We start from the raw sequence: 19,481 nt of genomic DNA, 5'->3' as shown, positions 1-19,481 counted from the left end.
GTGACCATTTAAACTATCAAACTTGATTCCATGGAATTGCTTTAGTGCACAATTTGTGTCAAGTTTTTCCGGAATGCCACAAGCCTCATCACTTTCCACATCATTCAGGAAGTTACTCATTTAGCCTTTCCAATAAACTCATCCATACAGACTGTGTCATGCTCCCCTGGTAGTGTCATCACCTTTTTTTTTTTTTTTTAAATGTGATAACTGCTTTTTGCAAAAGAAAAAAAAAACGTAGTAGTATTTATTTCCTTGTATTCATGACTCTGAATCCAACCCAAAAGGTGAAGTCACAATCGTTGACCCTCCACACTCCTGGGTCTCGATAGCACAACTGGATTTCTGCCTCAGTTTCCCTGCTGAACATTTTCCCTTATGAGAAGTTCTGACTTTGCATTAATTCGGTGTTTTTTTTTTCTTATTGAACTCCTACTTTATGCAAGCACCATTCTTGTCCCAGCACGCATATGGTGAATAAGACCGACAAAATCTTTGTGCTCCTGAGCTTACATTTTTGCAACAACAATCAAATATTTTCAGAGTGGATGAGTGCTACGTAGGAAGTAATAGGCTAATGGGACAGACAGTGGCTGGTAGATAGAGGGTAACAGGGTTGACAGGGAAGTAAGACAGGAACAAGGCCCTGACGTGGAAATGAGTCTGGCATATTTGAGGAACAGAATGGCTGGGATTCTTTCTCCTTTTTTGCGACAGAGGGATAAAGTGGTGGAAGATGCAGTAGGAAAGGTAGACAGGGAGCAGATAAACATTACTGTCTGAGCTTTGACCTCCAGCTTCCCCGAAGGGTTGGATTCTGTAGATAGCCACGACCTCGGGCCTTCCTTTAAACCCGATGTGTGCCATCCAGAAGTATTCTCTTCTCACGCCATCGCTGTTGCATGGAACCTGGCCGCCTCGCCCTACCCCTTGCATTTGCCCCTGACTGAAATCAAGTCAGAGTCCTTGGTTCTCTGGTAAGTATGGCCTTTTTTCACTTAAAATTTAATTACTACTAAGTAATGCCTGTTCATGAAGATAAGAAAATGAAGTAAGGCAAAATTTAAAAATTATCCACAAACCACCCAAAGATAAATATGGGTAAATACTGGTTATCATTTTGGTATATGTCATTTCAGATGTGTATTCATTTAAATATACATATTTTTAAATCAAAATATCACAATATGACCTTCTTATTCAATAATATAAACTTCTATATCAATAAGTCAACGTCTGCTTCCATGTTACTTTAAATAACTTGTCATGCTGACGATAGACCACGATTGATTCGGCCCGTTCACTGTTTCGAAAGACTAATCAAATAACAATTACGACAGCCATAGCAGTTAATGCGTGTTAAGCACACTGGTGATTTTACATCCTTTCTGAGGTAGAGAACGGCTAAGGGACTTGCCTGCCACAACACGAGCAGTGAGCAGCAGTGCTGAAGCTGAAATGACGTTTGCTACACGCACGCTGTGGGCCGTGCAGCCTGCGAGCCTCAGCACCGAGACCACTTCTGGTGTTCCCTGAAACCTCACAGGCCGCGACCCCGTAGCCCTTCGGTGACCCCGAAGGGAGAAAGGCATCTGATGTCCACACCCAAGACCGTCCGTGGCATGTACAGAAATCGGGGTGCTAGTAGGAAGAGAGACGTGGGTGCTGGACAGCCTAAGCTGACAGTCTTTATTCTCTCGCCTCTTGCTACAGTTCCGCTGCCCCTCCAGGGTGGCTCCCCCACCCTGAGCCCCTCATCTCTTACCGTCTCTGAGGTTCCTCTATCAAATGGGTAGACCATGGTTTTTATTATTGTTGGCTGTTAAATAGGAATAAGGCCCAGCCCTGGGTGGCCAAGTTTCCAGGAATGAGGTGGGTCCCCACCAACGCCCTTTAAAAAGGGGAAAGGGAAATGTCAGTGCTTGGGAACCTGGGGGATTGAGGAAGAAGGGAACCAGATAGGATCAGGATTTTCCTTACTGTTATTGAAGGAAATAGTGAGGGGGGAAAGGAGATGGGGTGGGGGGTGGGGGTCCTCTGGCAACCTCTTTCAGATGTGACACCATTATGGGGTGTGTGACAAGTAATGATTCCCTTAAAGCCCTGCTGGTTTCCTGGGAAAGCTGCTCAAAAGTTGACCCACTGAGCTGCCATTGGTTGCCGCATAGGCAGGGCAGTCAGCCAATAACGGGCATCACCAGACGGCTGGGAGAAGGCTAGGAGGCAGAGACGGAAGCAGGATGCCTCATATCTAGGGTGTCTGAGCTGTGCATTTGCACCCTGACAGTAAGTTGTTGACAGCAAGCAAGGAGACTAAGCAAGTGTTGTTCCCATGGCAGCCAGGCCCTTCATAGAAGCGAAGAGAATAAGCTTCTGTGTGGGACCGAGGAGGCTTCTTTTCCTTTTGTCCAAAGAGCACGGGGGAGGTGGCACATAATTGCATGGCCGAGGCCCTGGGCTCTATCCAGTTGGGGCTCCACCGCTCACTCCCTGGGAGTGGAGTATCTCTCCTCTTCATGGGCTTCATCTTCAAGGCCTGGCTCACAGGCCGCTTCCTTTACAAAGCCTGCTCAGGCCCTCCCTTATTGTTCTTTTTGCTGTGCTCACACAACACCCTGTTCCGCTATGATACCACGTAGCACTGCTTAGCGCGTTACCATGTCAGTCTCCTCCATCAGACTATGCGCTCCTGAGTTAGGGACTGTGTCTGACTCATCCTGCGCTCCCCTTGCCCAGCGCAGTAAGATTTCTTGAATAACTGAACCTGTAAAATGGAGACAGCATTTGCCTGCCTTTGTCCCAGGACTGTTCTAAACTGGGAGTCAAGTGTTAACTTTTGTCAAAATGCTACCATTCACTGACTGGGCAGTAATGATAATAAGAATTCACATGTGGACAACGCTTTCAAGTTTACGACACAGCTTTGCATCTCTTATCTATGTGATCCTCACACTGGGCCAGTTACCACTTTCTCATTTCACAGATGGGAAAACTGAGCTCAGAGAGGTGAAGTCATTGGTTAAGGTTGCTCAGCAAGTAAGTGAGGGGGCCAGAAATGAAACTCTGACCTCTGACTCTGAGCATGTCTTCTCTCTATTCCGTGTTGTTACTTCCACTGCTAGCACATCCTTGATTCGTTATAAAACAAGCAAACAGACAGAAATCTCTCTGTTATAAGCTTCAAGTTCATGGCGGATTACTCCCTTCACCTCCTGCTTCATGGAAACTTGGCTGTCCCTCAAGGCCACGTCTCTCCTATATTCTCTTCCGACCTCTTGATTAGAAGCTGCCTATGCTCACATATTCCGCTGGGGCCTCCGTTGACCGTCCCGCCATTCCCTGTCGATGCTAACCTACCCTAACTTCTACCACGTGCAAATTTACTTCCCCTGTGGGGCTTATGCTATCCAGCTCAACCCATCAGACCCTTGTCCCGGGGCCTCCACTCTTGAATGAGTGACCCAAGAATGGAGGGAATGACGGGCGGGCCTGTCCTTGAGGCACGTGCCACCTTCCACACTATCTTTGCAGTGGCTGTGGTTTGACTACCTTGGTCCCTAAAGTCTTCTCCACTTCAAGTCCTGCCGTCACCCAGGAGTCCTCTCTACGTTAAGCTACTCACCAGCCTGGTCTCTTTGTTCCTTAATGTTGGCAGCAACAGTGACCACTGCCTCGCAGCCAGAGTTAAACCTTGCACCTTCTCAGTGGTCCTGGAACCGCTCCACTTGAGAGATCTTGTGGTCCGACACGCTGCCTCCCTGACGTATCCCCAGCTCTCGGCTCTCTCACTCTTTCACTCCGCCGGGACTGCTCCTGGACACGCTGGTTAGCACCAGGCCTTCGGCCTCACTGTTTTCTTCCAAGTCCACCATTCCCCTTACTATTTCTCTTCCTTCCCTATTAGCCTAGACCTTTAGGGCAGCATGAAAACCAGCATCATCCTCTTTCTGCCACACCCATTCTGAAAACATTAAACTTTGTATCAGTCCAACCTCTGCCTTCTCCACCCCTGCACTCGGGCGGCTGAGCACGACCATGCAGACTGGCTCTAAAGCAATTCCGGGGTCATCCTTGACTGGGCCCTCATAGGTACTGCGATCTCGGTCATCTCTTCACAAGAGGTACAAATTCATTGACTACCGAAACTGGTTCACCCCTCCATTCATTGGACAAATCTTTATCAACTGTCATATGCCAGACAATGGGCTGCATGTTAAATACATTACAGCAGACGAAACCAGTCCGCAACATAGTGCCTGCCTTCGAGGGGGAGAGAGACCTTGTCCACTGTGTACGAACATGGAATCACAGTTGTGAAGAGCGCTGCAAAGGGATTAATCCCAAATATGGGAACAGCACACAATAGGAAGACCTATTACCCTAGTCTGCTGGGTCAGAGGCCTCCGGAGAAACTGACTCTTAATTTCGGGCCAGGAAGGGTTGAGATTCACTAAGTGAGAGCAGTGGAAGTGGTGGAAGGGAAGGGCTTTCGGGGTGCAGGGAAGAGTCTTTGTGAAGGTCCTGGGGCAGGAAGGAGGAAGGAAATGAAAGGGGGCCCTGTGACAGCATACGGAGGGCACTGAGGGCAAGGTTGGAGAAGTCAACATGAGCTAGAGCTTTGGGGCATTTTAAGGATTTTGAACGAGTTTTATGCAGAGGATGGCATCGTCTGATTTGCCTTAGCTTTTTTTTTTTTTGAATAAATCCTTTCTTTTTTTTTTTTTAATGATTTTTTATTATATTATGTTAGTCACCATACAGTACATCCCCGGTTTCCAATGTAAGGCTCAATGATTCATTAGTTCTGTATAACACCCAGTGCACCATGCAATACGTGCCCTCTTTACTACCCATCACCGGTCTATCCCATTCCCCCGCCCCCCTCCCCTCTGAAGTCCTCAGTTTGTTTCTCATAGTCCATAGTCTCTCATGTTTCATTCCCCCTTCTGATTACCCCCCCTTTCTTTATCCCTTTCTTCCCCTACTGATCATCCTAGTTCTTATGTTCCATAGATGAGAGAAATCATATGATAGTTGTCTTTCTCTGCTTGACTTATTTCCCTTAGCATTATCTCCTCCAGTGCCGTCCATGTTGTAGCAAATGTTGAGAACTCGTTCTTTCTGATAGCTGAGTAATATTCCATCGTATATATGGACCACAACTTCTTAATCCAGTCATCTGTTGAAGGGCATCTCGGCTCCTTCCACGATTTGGCTATTGTGGACATTGCTGCTATGAACATTGGGGCGCATATGGCCCTTCTCTTCACTACGTCTGTATCTTTGGGGTAAATACCCAGTAGTGCAATGGCTGGATCATAGGGTAGCTCAATTTTTAACTTTTTAAGGGACCTCCACACTGTTTTCCAGAGTGGCTGTACCAACTTGCATTCCCACCAACAATGTAGGAGGGATCCCCTTTCTCCACATCCTCTCCAACAATTGTTGTTTCTTGCCTTGTCTATTTTTGCCATTCTAACTGGCGTAAGGTGGTATCTCAGTGTGGTTTTGATTTGAATTTCCTTGATGGCTAATGATTTTGAACATTTTTTCATGTGTCTGTTAGCCATTTGTATGTCTTCATTGGAAAAGTGTCTGTTCATATCTTCTGCCCATTTTTTGATTTGTTTATTTGTTTCTCGTGTATTGAGTTTGAGAAGTTCTTTGTAGATCTTGGATACCAGTCCTTTATCTGTAGTGTCATTTGCAAATATATTCTCCCATTCCGTGGGCTGCCTCTTAGTTTTTCTGACTGTTTCCTTGGCTGTGCAGAAACTTTTAATCTTGATGAAGTCCCATAAATTCATTTTATCTTTTGTTTCTCTTGCCTTTGGGGATGTGTCATGAAAAAGGTTGCTTTGGCCGATGTCGTAGAGGTTGCTGCCTATGTTCTCCTCTAGAATTTTGATGGATTCCTGTCTCATATCGAGGTCTTTCGTCCATTTGGAGTTTATTTTTGTGTATGGTGTGAGATAGTGGTCAAGTTTCATTCTCTTGCATGTAGCTGTCCAATTTTCCCAGCACCATTTATTGAAGAGACTGTCTTTTTCCCACCGGATGTTTTTTCCTGCTTTATCAAATATTAGTTGCCCAAAGAGCCGAGGGTCCATTTCTGGGCTCTCTATTCTGTTCCATTGGTCTATGTGTCTGTTTTTGTGCCAGTACCATGCTGTCTTTGTGATCACAGCTTTGTAGTACAGCTCGAAATCCGGCATTGTGATGCCCCCAGCTTTGTTTTTCCTTTTCAACAGTTCCTTGGAGATTCGGGGCCTTTTCTGTTTCCATACAAATTTAAGGACTGTTTGTTCCAGTTCTTTGAAAAATGTCCTTGGTATTTTGATCGGGATAGCATTGAAAGTGTAGATTGCTCTGGGTAGCATGGACATTTTAACTATGTTAATTCTTCCGATCCATGAGCATGGAATATCTTTCCATCTTTTTATGTCTTCCTCAATGTCTTTCAAGAGTGATTTATAGTTTCTAGAATATAGGTCCTTTACGTCTCTGGTTAAGTTAATTCCAAGGTAACGTATGGTTTTTGGTGCTATTGTAAATGGGATGGATTCCCTAATTTCTCTTTCTTCGGTCTCGTTATTCGTGTATAGAAATGCAACTGATTTCTGAGCATTTATTTTGTATCCTGCCACGTTACTGAATTGCTCTATAACTTCTAATAATTTGGGAGTGGCTTCTTTTGGGTTTTCCATATAGAGTATCATGTCATCTGCGAAGAGAGACATTTTGACTTCTTCTTTGCCAATTTGAATACCTTTGATCCCTTTTTGTCGTCTGATTGCTGTTGCAAGGACTTCTAGTACTATGTTGAATAATAGTGGCGAGAGTGGGCATCCTTGTCGTGTTCCTGATCTTAAGGGAAAGGCTTCCAGCTTTTCTCCATTGAGAATAATATTTGCAGTAGGCTTTTCATAGATGGCTTTTATGAGATTGAGAAATGTACCTTCTATTCCTACACTCTGAAGGGTTTTTATCAGGAAAGGATGCTGTATTTTGTCGAATGCTTTTTCGGCATCGATTGAGAGGATCATATGGTTCCTGAGTCTTTTCTTGTTGATATGATGTATCACGCTGATTGATTTGCGAATATTGAACCACGCTTGCATCCCAGGTATGAATCCCACTTGATCGTGATGGATAATCCTTTTAATGTATTGTTGGATTCTATTAGCAAGTATCTTGTTGAGGATTTTGGCGTCCATATTCATTAGGGAAATCGGTCTGTAATTCTCCTTTTTGATGGGGTCTTTGCCTGGTTTGGGGATCAAGGTAATATTGGCCTCATAGAATGAGTTTGGTAGCGTTCCTTCTGTTTCTATTTTTTGAAATAGCTTTAGGAGAATAGGTATTATTTCTTCTTTGAATGTTTGGTAGAATTCCCCAGGAAAACCGTCCGGGCCTGGAGTTTTGTTATTTGGAAGGTTGTTTATCACTGACTCAATTTCTTCATAATTAATTGGCCTGTTTAAGGAATCAATTTCTTCCGGTTTCAATCTTGGTAGTTTATAGGTTTCCAGGAAGGATTCCATCTCTTCCAGATTGCTTAGTTTATTGGCATATAGCTGTTGATAAAAATTTCTAATAATCCTTCCAATTTCAATGGTGCTCGTCGTGACCTCTCCTTTTTCATTCATAATTTTAATAATCTGGGTCCTTTCTCTTTTCTTTTGGATAAGTCTTGCCAGTGGTCTGTCAATTTTATTGATTCTCTCAAAGAACCAGCTTCTAGTCCTGTTGATCTGCTCTACTGTACTTCTGGTTTCTGCTTGATTGATTTCAGCTCTAATTTTGGTCAACTGCTTCCTCGTGCGTGGATTAGGCCTGTCCCTCTGTTGCTGTTCCAGCTTCTTGAGGTGAGAATATAAAAACTGCATTTTAGATTTTTCTATTCTTTTGAGTGAGGCTTGGATGGCTATGTATTTCCCCCTTAGGACTGCCTTTGCAGTATCCCATAGGTTTTGGACTGTTGTATTTTCATTCTCATTGGTCTCCATAAATTGTTTAATTTGATTTTTGATTTCCTGGTTTATCGAGTCATTCCTGAGCAGGATGGTTCTTAGTCTCCAAGTGTTTGAGTTTCTTCCAAATTTTTCCTTGTGGTTGAGTTCCAATTTCAGAGCGTTGTGGTCTGAGAATATGCAGGGGATAATTTCAATCTTTTGGTATCGGTTGAGACCTGTTTTGTGTCCCAGAACATGGTCTATTCTTGAGAATGTTCCATGGGCATTAGAATAGAATGAGTATTCTTTGGTTCTGGGGTGTAGTGTTCTATATATATCTATGAGGTCCAACTCGTCGAGTATGGCATTCAAAGCCTTTGATTCTTTGCTTAGTTTTTGCCAGGGGGTTCTGTCTATTTCTGATAGTGGAGTGTTGAGGTCCCCTACTATTAATGTATTTTTATCTATGTGTCTCTTTATTCTGGTTAAGAGTTGGCTTGTGTATCTTGCTGCTCCCCTGTTGGGGGCATATATATTTATAATTGTCATATCCACTTGTTGAATATTTCCCTTAAGAATAATATAGTGCCCTTCTGCATCTCTAACTATAGTCTGTAGTTTAAAATCCAATTTATCTGATATGAGAATTGCTACCCCAGCTTTCTTTTGAGGTCCATTTGCGTGAAAGATGGTACTCCAACCCCTTACTCTCAGTCTGAATGCATCTTTGGGTTTGAAATGAGTCTCTTGTAGACAGCAAATGGATGGGTCATTTCTTTTTATCCAATCTGCAACCCTGTGGCGTTTTATGGGATGGTTCAAACCATTTACATTAAGACTGAGTACTGAGAGATATGATTTTAATGTTGCCATGTTGCCAGTAAAGTCTTTGTTTGTATTGGCTGTGACTTTCTGTTCTGTATCACTCTTGGGGCCTTTTTACTTTTATAGAACCCCCCGTAATATCTCCTGTAGGGCTGGTTTCGTGGTTACAAAATTGGTTAGTGACTGGCGATTCTGAAATGTCTTTATTTCTCCATCAATTCTGAATGACAGCCTTGCTGGATAAAGGATCCTTGGCTGCATGTTTTTCTCTGAAAGAGCTTTAAATATGCTCCCCCAACCCTTTCTCTCATTCCAGGTCTGTGTAGACAGGTCTGACGTAATTCTGATGCTTTTGCCTTGGTACGTGAGAAATTTCTTTGCCCTGGCCGCTTTCAATACTGTATCCTTGCATCTAATATTTGCGAATTGCACTATGACGTGACGTGGCGTAGGTTTGTCATGGTTGAGCTTGGGAGGGGTCCTCTCTGCCTCTTGGACACGAATGTTTGTTTCCCTTGCTAGATTAGGGAAGTTTTCAGCTACAATTTCTTCAAATATCTCTTCTAGACCTCTGTTTTTCTCCACCCCCTCGGGGATGCCGATGATTCTAACATTGGATCGTTTCATTGAGTCAGTAATCTCCCGTAACCTACATTCGTGGGCGTGGATTTTTTTAAGACCATCTTCTATTTTCATTTTTTCCTCTATTAACCCATCCTCCAATTCACTAACCCGTTCCTCTGCTTCTGCGACCCTGGCCGTCAGAGCCTCTAGTTTTGCCTGCATTTGGCTCATAGAATTTTTAATTTCTGTCAGATTCGCTCTCATTTCTGTCCTTAAGGATTCTATATTCTCAGTAACCTTTTCGTTAATAGTTTTTTCAATTCTACTCATCATTTTGACCATCGTTACTCTGAATTCCATTTCTGATAATTTGGTTACATCCATATCCATTATTTCTGTGGCAGAGGCCACAGACTCACTGTCTTTTCTTTGCTGGGGGGGGCTTCTCCTTCTTGTCATTCTGATGAAGAGAGGTTGCGGGGTTTCCAGAGCCCAAATTATTGACTGGGTCCCAGGCCGTGCCCCTTGTTTTATAGGGATCTTAGGGATGTGGGCTTCTTCTTTAAAGATTTTATTTATTTATGTGGCAGCCAACCAGCGAGAGAGGGAACAGAAGCAGGGGAGTGGGAGAGGAAGAAGCAGGCTCCCAGCGGAGGAGCCCGATGACGGACTCCTTTCCGGAACGCTGGGATCACGCCCTAAGCCGAAGGCAGGCGCTCAATGACTGCGCCACCCAGGCGCCCGGGTTGTGGGCTTCTTGATTTTTCAGCCTGCCTTCTGGGGGAGGGGCCTGCCGCACCGATACTCAGGCAGCCATGTTTGGGTAGAGTCTCCGCGTCCCCTGCGAAGGGGGATGGGGATGGACACTCTCTGAGCCGGTATTTCCAGGCTTTTGTTCTCTGGCGGCTTTCCCTGGCGGTTTGCTGTGCCTCTTCTGAGAGTCAGAGCAGCAGCGGCCGAATTTCAGCCTCTGTCACAGAACAGAGGGATTGCGGCCCGTTCTCTGCTAATGTTCTGGCCACTTTAACTCTGTTTCTGTTGGTGCTGCTCAACCCTGCAGCGTCCCGGGATGTGCGCCCCACACCCGGCGTCCCAGCCCTCACTTCCAGGGCCGGCGCGTCTCTGTCCTTTGTGTTTCTAATGCCGCCAGCCGCCAGCCGCCCCGCGCGCGCTCCGGATCTCCCGGTCTCAGTCTGGATCCAGTGAGCGCACCGGGATTCCGGAGTTTCGTGAGATGCCTGGTGGCGCGCGCACCCGGCTCACGGTCTCAGTCTGCTGTTTTGCGGGTGCCGACCACGAGCCCCGCCCGCTCCCCCGTGCAAGTGGCTGCCGCTTCCCGGCGCCAGAACGCGGCGGCTCCCTCCCCCTTCCGTTTATCTTCCGATATCTGTGCACAGTTTCATGGCTCCCCGCTTCGTACCTCAATACTCAGCGCTGGAGATGTTCATTTGTAGAGATCCAGATGCGTCTTCCTGCGTCTCAGGCTGGTTCCGTGGTTGTTTAGGCTGGTCTGGTACCGATCCAGCTCGACTCGGAGGACCGGCTGAAAACGGTCTGCCTTAGCTTTTGAAAAGGGTCAGCCCATTTGTAGTACATTGCCGAGGTTGAATAGTAAACCAGATAAGCTGTTGTCATCGTCCATTCAATGACTGATGACTTTGTGGAGACGGATTTGAGAACCTTCTCCAAACTCCAAAAGGCCCATCATTTACTTCTGATCCCTCCCACCACCACCACCACTACCACCATGTTTGGCAATTGACTTGCTTCCTACTTCTTAGGAAACTAAAAATATCAGGTGTGAACGTCCTCCGTTTCCTGCCTCTGCACCCACACATTTACCTAACTGCACTTCCTTCACTTCCTTCCTGCCCATCTCAGAGAAAGAGGGTCAGGTCTCCTTTCTGAGGCCCTTCCTTCCCTCTTCCACCTTCTCTAGGACCAACACCATGCTGCATTGCTTATTCACTCCTTGTCCTGTGAACAAACTCAATTCTCTTCCAATTAGACAAACAAAAATCAAACTCCACTTACGTCCTATGACCCTAGCTACTACTGCATGTCTCGCCTTCCCTTTACAACAGTCTGTATATAGCCTACCCTCCCAATGTCCCGGACAGTGGTGCTCACCAGATAGACCATGGACTCGGCACGTTTCCTGGCTCCTCTGACGGTAGACAGGCCTTGGTGACTAGCATCCCACTTTGGACCAAAGCATAGAGTAGCTGGCATGTGACTTTCCCATGAGCTCTTCAATGGCTGAGGTAATTGTGAAGGGGGTTTTGTCTTCCAAAGTTACAACTTCAAGACGATGGAGCCCCCATCACTCTTTTTTTTTTTTTAATTAATAATGATTTTTTATTATATTATGTTAGTCACCATACAGTACATCCCCGGTTTTCGAGCCCCCATCACTCTTAAGTTACTTGGTGACTGTGTCCCCCCAACACATAAATCTTTGCTGTGTGAAGTCACTGAAGTTTGGGGGTTTGTTCATTACTACACATAGCCTAGCCTAACTAACACATGTAGTCTTTACTTCCTCACCTCTGTGCACTTTTTAAGAAAGAATTACATTATTTCTGACATACCTTCTAGTCCTCAGACTTCTCTCTATTGACATTTTACTCAGGCAAATGCCACTACAATTCTTTTATTGCTAAATCATGTAATTTGATTTCTCTGTGTCTTATGACCTATATGATACATTTCTCTCACTTATCAAAGTGGAATCAAATGGCTTTTATCAAGTCAAACCCCCATTTAAAAGACTTCTATGGCTTCCAGAACCAAAGCTTATTAAACTGACATCTGAGATCCTCAATGATTTAGCCATGATTTAGCTTCTCCTATTCTCCTTTACACAGCTAATATATTTCTCAGTACAGCCTTGATGAGCTCCTCCTCCTCCTTGACCTTCATCATGCTGTTCCCTACACCTGTCACATGCCTCAGTCCCGGTTTCTCCTGTCAAGTAACTTAGACATGTGTGCAAAGATGCTTGCATAAGGATTGCTTATAATAGCAAAATGTTGGAAATGACCTAAATGTCCATCTCTAGGTGATGACTTAAACAGATTATGTTAAGTTCATGCAATATATACTCTAAAGACAATGATGATGATGTGTAGTCATGGAAATTGTTCACAATTTATTAAGTCTGTAAAGCAGTGAAGTATACACTATCTGGTGTTTGTTAAAATACATAGGAAATATCTGGAGGACTATACACCAAAATGTTAATGGCCACAAATGAAAAAAAAGAAGATAAATTGGACTTTATCAAAACTTAAAACTTTTGTGCTTTAAAGGTCACCATCAAGAAAGTGAAAAAGTGCACAGAATATTAGAAAGCTTACAAATCATACATCTGATAAGGTACTTCTATCCAGAAATATAAAAAACTCTTACAACTCAAAAAATAAAAAGACAAATTACCCCGTTCAAAAATGGGGAAAGGCTCTAAAGAGACATTTCTCCAAAAAAGATATACACATGGCCAATCAGCACATGAAAAGGCGTCCAACATCATCAAACATCAAAGAAATGCAAAACAAAACCACAATGAGACACCACTTCACACCCGCTAGGATATCTGTGATCCAAAAGACAGGTCACAGCACATGTTAAGGATGTAGAGAAACCGGAGTCCTCAAACCCTGCTGGTGGGAATGTGAAATGGTGCTGCCGGTTTGGAAAACAGTCCGCAAGTTCCTCAAAAGGTGGAACATCTCATCACCATATGACCCCGTGACTCCACTCCTAGGTGAAGTCCAAGAGAAATGAAAACACAACCACACAAAAACGTGTACGGGAATCTTCACAGCAACAGTATTCATAATAGCTAAAGAGTGGAAACAACCTAAAGTCCATCAACATGGATAAGCAAAATCCACATAATGCAATATTATTCTGCAATGAGAAGAAATAAAGTCCCGAAGAATGGCATGACTTGGGTGAACCTTGACAACATCGTGCTAACTGAAAGAAACCAGTCACAAAAGACCACGCATTGCATAATTCCATGTGTATGAAAGGTCCAGAATAGGTAAATCTATAGAAATAGAAAGTAGATTTGTGGTTGCCTAGGGCTGAGGGGGGAGGGGACTGAGCAGAAACAGGAATTGACCGCTAATGGGTACAGGATTTCTTTTGGAGTGATGAAAATGCTCTAAAACTGTCGGTGACGCTGGCTGCCCAACTCTATACTAAGAACCATTAAACTATATAATTTAAATGGGTGGATTTTGTGGCATGTGAATTGTACCTCTATACACCTGTTGTTATTTAAAATCATTAATGATCTTGTTTTTATAAAGCTTGGAAAGTGGCAGCAGCATCAATAGGGAAAGAGGGAGAGGGGTTTATAAGAAATTAAGGCATAACTCTGGCTTAAGCAAAAGAAAATGTGTGTATGTGAGGAATTTATTGGAAGGGTACTGGGGTAGCTCATAAACTCCAATGAATTATCAAATAACCAAAGCTTGGTAGGGAAGGAATGAGGGCAGCCCTGGGAAGTTTGGTAGTAGGAGCTCATGGGACTTCTCTCTAGAATGCTACTGTTAGTATGACTCAACTCTAGTGACTCCTAACCTCAGGAGTCTCTATTCCAAGTTCCAAACTCCCAGGAGAGAGTATTCATTGTCTCAGTGAGGGTTAGGCGTCTCCCCTTGCGTTAGTCAGCTCTGGGTGAGGCGAACAGGATCGAACGGCAAGGACCTGATTGCAGGAAGCCTTTGCTTACGTACCTGATTCACTGGGACGGTAAAAGGAATGGCTGTGAGCGGAGCAGATAAACAGACACAAGAAATAATTACTAGATTAAGTTTTTAAAAAGCAAGGTCCAGAACAGTGTGTGTAAGACTCATTTTCTTCTTAAAAATTTATGTCATGTACAAATGAAAATGGGGGCCACGTAGGTGACCTATGAGTGTTGCAAGCAGGTGGAAGGCCCTAGAGCATGCTAGGGACTGTAGCAAACTAGAGAGAGGGTCCTACATTTAAAGCAAGCAGATGCAACTCCATTCCAGTTGGTTTTGTCCTTCAGGAATGCAAGTCCGCTGTTGCTAGATCTTTGGATTTCCCAAGCAAAGCCAAACACTTGATTTTTATGTCAAATTTCCTGAGTTTAAAAACCCTCTGGGGGCCAAACAAAAATCTCTATGGGCTGTGTGTGTCTGCAGGTTTCCGGTTTGCCGCTTTTGATGTATATATTTGTATATAAATAGTGCTTAGACAGACTTGAGTTTCTACCGGCTGCGTGATCTTGGATAATCAAGTTATTTCCCCTCTAATGCGTAAAATGGGGAGAATAGTCTAAACCTTCACAGTTGCATCCATGAATTAACACGGAGTGTTTAAGAGCTTTCGGTTAAAGATGGTGGATTGAACGCATACATATAATTTTGCTCCCTCCTGAAAAACCCATTAAAACCACAGTAAAAAGATTTAAAGAAGCAGGGATTTACCAGGACAGAGGAGAAAGGAGAGGAGACAGGAGCAATAGAATTTTGGAATCTTGAAAGCAGATGGACAAGTAACTGACTTGGCAGATCTAAGAAACTAAATCTTACACATGAAGAGGGAAAAGCAGAGAACCAATCTGATCTATACTACAGAATTGTCAAAAAAGCTCAGCAACTGAGAACAAAGGAAATGGAAACTAAATTTAGGAAAATCTAGTGAACACTGTCTAAGAAACAGATTCTTACAGTCCTCCATATTTTATTTCCCTGAGTGACTACCCCCTTCTCTACTCCAGCAGAAGACTGAAGGGTTATTCACTAGAAAGAATAAGCAAGAGAGGGGCACCTGGGTGGCTCAGTTGGTTAAGTGTCTGACTCTTGATACCAGCTCAGGTCTGGATCTCAGAGTTGTGAGTTCAAGCCCAGCATTGGACTCCACACTGTGGAGCCTACTTTAAAAAAAAATAAAACTTAAAATTAAAAATTAAAAAAATAGAAAAATAGAATCCCTTTATTAAGGGATGCATGGCCCATCTGTGGCCTAACAAATATATGTCTACTGATGGCTGAACACTGAGACCTCCCAGCCCTCTGTCCCTTCCTGGATCGCAGAACACAAGCAATCAGGTATCTATCCTCCAGACATGATCAAAACATTTTCTGGGTGATCTAATCAACCAAACAGGAAATATGTAGAAAGTACTGACAGCCGGGGTGGGGGGGGGGGGGATTCTTTAACAAATGGCCAGAGATCATTCCACAGTGAAATTCCAAACCAGCAAACTTAGCCCATGTGTTCAAAGCTTCTAATCAATGTTTAGTGTCCCTTCTTCAACAAGAGAAAGATTAACAGACATCTGAGTAAAACTTGTAACAAGAAAGAAAAGACCAAACAAGCAGATAAAAGTAATTTGGAGGAAAGAAGGATAATGCAGGAAAAGGAAAATTTCTAAATCACTATCGTTAATATGCTCAGACAAGAGGAGATCTTTCCTTGCTATTTTTAAATAAAGAAACATGCAGAGTCAAAACAGAGCCTGTAGAAAATGAAAACCATAATAGAGAAATGAAAAATTCAATAGGAAGATTGGAAGTTAAATTGAAGAAATCTCCCAGAAACTGAGGGGAAAATTCAAAGAGATGAAAGGTGGCCTTGTTCCTGCTTCCCTCTGTCTTCTTAAACATATCAAATATATTTATAGTCTCTGTTTATTTTTCTTGTCTTCTAATTCTAAAGCGTCGCTGCTATTAGGAGTCTGTTTCTATGGACTGATTTTTCTTCCCATTATGGGTCTTCCTGCTTCTTTGCGCATCTGGTAAGTTTCATTTGATGCCAGACATTGTGAACTTTACATGGTTGAGCACTGGACTTTTTATTCCTTAATTATTCTGAGCTTTGTTCTAGGATTCAGTCAACTTACTTGGAAAGAGTCTGATCCTTTTGAGGTTGCTTTGGGAGCAGAGTCTAGTTTAGGGGTAACTTGGCTTCATTATGAGGCTGTCTCTTTTTGGATGTGGTACCCTCCCCGTGCCTAACACATTATGAGGTTCCTTCACTCTAGTTGTTGGGGATATAAACTATTTCCAACCTGTGTGAGCTCCAAGAATTGTTCTACCTGCTTCTTTCAAGTGCGCTTTCCCCAGCCTCTAGCAGTTTCTTCAAATGCATACAATTATCAGGACTCAGTTGAAGACTTCAAGAGAACTTTCTGTGGCTCTCCGGAGTTCTCTCTGTGCAACTCTGTCCTGTCTGGTACTCTGCCCTGTGAATTCAAGCCATCTTGATCTCCCTGAACAACCAGCCACCTGTCCGTTCAACACAGGGAACCTGCCAGTTCTGCCTAGGTTGCCCCTCCATGCACTGTAGCCTGGAAATTCTCTCCAGGCAGTAATGTGGTACGGGACTTGAACCCACTGTATTTGTTCTCCCACTTTTAGGGATCTGTGCCCTGTGCTGCCTGTTGTCCAAGGTCTGAAAACAGTTATTTCATATATTTTGCCTGGTTTTATAAATTGTTTTACACAGGAGGTTAAATCCAGTGTCTGCTACTCCATCTTGGCTGCAAGTAGAAGTCCCCTATTTCAATAACGCCCACATTTCCCCCAGGTATTCTCTCTCATTGTTCAAATTTAGTACACACTTATTGGCTTGGTCTGGGGATATTTAGATGATGACTATAAAAAAGAGTATTAAAAAACTCCCATAATTCCCTAGAGTAGTAACGCTGGTTAGTGTTTTGTGTATTTCATTTCTCCTTCCAGTCTTCTGTCTTTCGGTTTTGCAAGGTTTTTACATCCTTCTCCAATTTACTGCAACTTTCTCTAAGCTTTGACACTAGTGACCACTCCCTTATTTAAAAATTTTGTTTGCTGTTAGTCTCCTGGAAATATCTATTTTCTGGTGTCATTTCTTTTTTTTTTTTTTTAAATTAAGCTTTTAATTTTACTTCCATTATGGGTTTTTTTTTTTTAGATTTTTTATTTATTTATTTGACAGAGACAGCCAGCGAGAGAAGGAACACAAGCAGGGCGGATGGGAGAGGAAGAAGCAGGCTCCCAGTGGAGGAGCCGGATGTGGGACTTGATCCCGGAACGCCGGGATCACGCCCTGAGCCGAAGGCAGACGCCTAACAGCTGCGCTACCCAGGTGCCCCATTTTACTTCCATTATGGTTAACAGACAGTGTTATATTAGTTTCAGGTGTACAATATGATGATTCAACACCTCCGTAGAGCATCCGGTGCTCATCACAGCAAGTGCCCTCCTTAATCCCCATGACCTGTTTCACACATCCCCTCACCCACCTCCCTTCTGGCAACCCTCAGTTCTGTATAGTTAAGAATCTCTTTCTTGGTCTCTCTCTCTCTCTTTTCTTGCCTTTGTTCATTTGTTTTGTTTCGTCAATTCTATGAATGAATGAGATCATATGGTATTTGTCTTTCTCTGAATTATTTTGCTTAGTATTATAGTCTCTAGCTCCATCCATGTTGCTGGCAAATGGCAAGATTTCATTCTTTTTTATGGCTGAATAATATTCCATTACACACACACACACACACACACACACACACACACACACCATCCTGGTGTCATTTCCATCCTTCCAAACCCTATGAATCCTCCGTCTCCTTCACTAATTCCTCTCCCTTCATTTACCCTTAAATGTTCACTGCTTTCTTGCTTCTCTTCTCACTCTATATCTATATTCTCTCTGCATGATCTCATTTATTACCCATGACTTGAGTTATCATTCACCTACTTACAGCTCATAAACTCCTACTTCCAAATCTCTCTCCCCAGTACTCCAGACCTAAAGAGCCAATTGCCTGAAGCACATCTCTAGTCGGGTGTCTCACAATGTGTCCCAAACAGAACGCATTATCTTCCCCCACAACCTAATCTGTATGTTGGTTTCATCACAGTGAATGGGGCTAACATCCACCTTTCTTCCCAAGCTAGAACTACAGAAGCCCTGCTCAACTATTCCTTCTTTTCCCTTCTTAAACCCGTACATTTAGTGTACCTAATTCTTGTCTAGTTCATCTCCTAAATATCTCTTTTCTTCAAACCCATGCCCTGGTTTTCCCACATTCCTGCTGTTCACACCCTCATTATCTCTCACCCAAACGATTGCAACAGCTTCTCTATCTGGTCTCTGGGTAAGTGCTGGGTGCACTGTGGTCTTTACAAAACACGAATGAGGTCATGTCACTCTCTTGTTTAAAAAGTTCTAATTGTTCTCCATCACTTACAGGCTAAAATCCAAAACCTTTCGCTTACCATATAGAAGGCTCTCAGAGTCTGCCCCCAGATGCCCTTTTCAGCCCTACCTCCTGCTTCTCCCAGACGTATTCCCCCAAAATGCAGCATCCCTCTGCCTTTTTACGTGCTCTTCTTTCTACCTGGAAAGTCTTGCCTCATTTTCTCTGTTTGACAAGTGGCTTCTCATGTTTCAAGTTATGGCTTAAGTGTCTGCTTCTTCAGGGACTCTTTCCCTGGAAGCCCTCAAGAACTGCATCCCCTCATTCCTCCCTTGCCCTACCAGTTCCTTCGCTCAGTCATGACTGCACTTGTCACGGTGGCCTGTGGTTAGGCATTTACCTTCATTTCTCCTACTAGACTGTCCCCTCTTCACAAACAGTGGCCGCCTTATTCCTCTGTGTACTTACTATCTCTCTCATAAAGGCTCAGTACGACAGAACTCGGTAAGCGCTCAATGAGTGTTTGTATAATATTTGATTTCCTGGCTGAGGTCTCTAATAGGCTTTGGAAGGCCCCTTGAGTTCTGTGATATTATATGGAAAGTTGTGTGTTTTGAGGGTATTTTCCTGGAAAGAAGACTCATTCTTGTCACCAGATTTTCAGAGGGGACCTGGATTCACAAAGTTGAGTACTGCTATTTAGGGAGAAGATATAGCCAGGAAGTTGTTTTTAGAAACCTGAGGTTCAGTCTGAGCCTACACTTTGCACTGGGAATGGGGTCCTTGCTGCTGCTGCTGCTGTTACCGGTCCTGCGATGAGGACAGAGATGGAGGGAGGGGTGTGCAGCAGCTCCGGACCACAGGTGGGAACAGTCAGAAGACTGGCTTCTCGAAGCCTAGGACCCTCTTCTCCCCACCTCCCTGTCTTTCTCTTTTTTTAAAGATTTATTTATTTATTTTAGAGAGAGAGC

The 19,481-nt window shown here is 43.7% G+C and overlaps 1 long non-coding RNA gene across 2 annotated transcripts in view; it reads left to right on the top strand.

The window, feature by feature from the left end:
- Nucleotides 1-210: 210 nt before the first annotated feature.
- LOC130544670 (uncharacterized) overlaps nt 211-19,481 on the top strand; it is a 31,957-nt gene continuing 12,686 nt past the window's right edge. For both annotated transcript variants that reach the window (XR_008961130.1, XR_008961131.1), the window contains exons 1-2: nt 211-977; nt 17,307-17,456. This is a non-coding gene — a long non-coding RNA (uncharacterized LOC130544670). The remainder of the gene's footprint in view (nt 978-17,306; nt 17,457-19,481) is intronic.

This window comes from Ursus arctos, unplaced genomic scaffold (assembly GCF_023065955.2).
Source record: "Ursus arctos isolate Adak ecotype North America unplaced genomic scaffold, UrsArc2.0 scaffold_23, whole genome shotgun sequence".
NCBI lineage: Eukaryota > Metazoa > Chordata > Mammalia > Carnivora > Ursidae > Ursus > Ursus arctos.
Note: the sequence above shows the minus strand (reverse complement) of the source record. Positions and strands in the feature narration are given on the sequence as shown.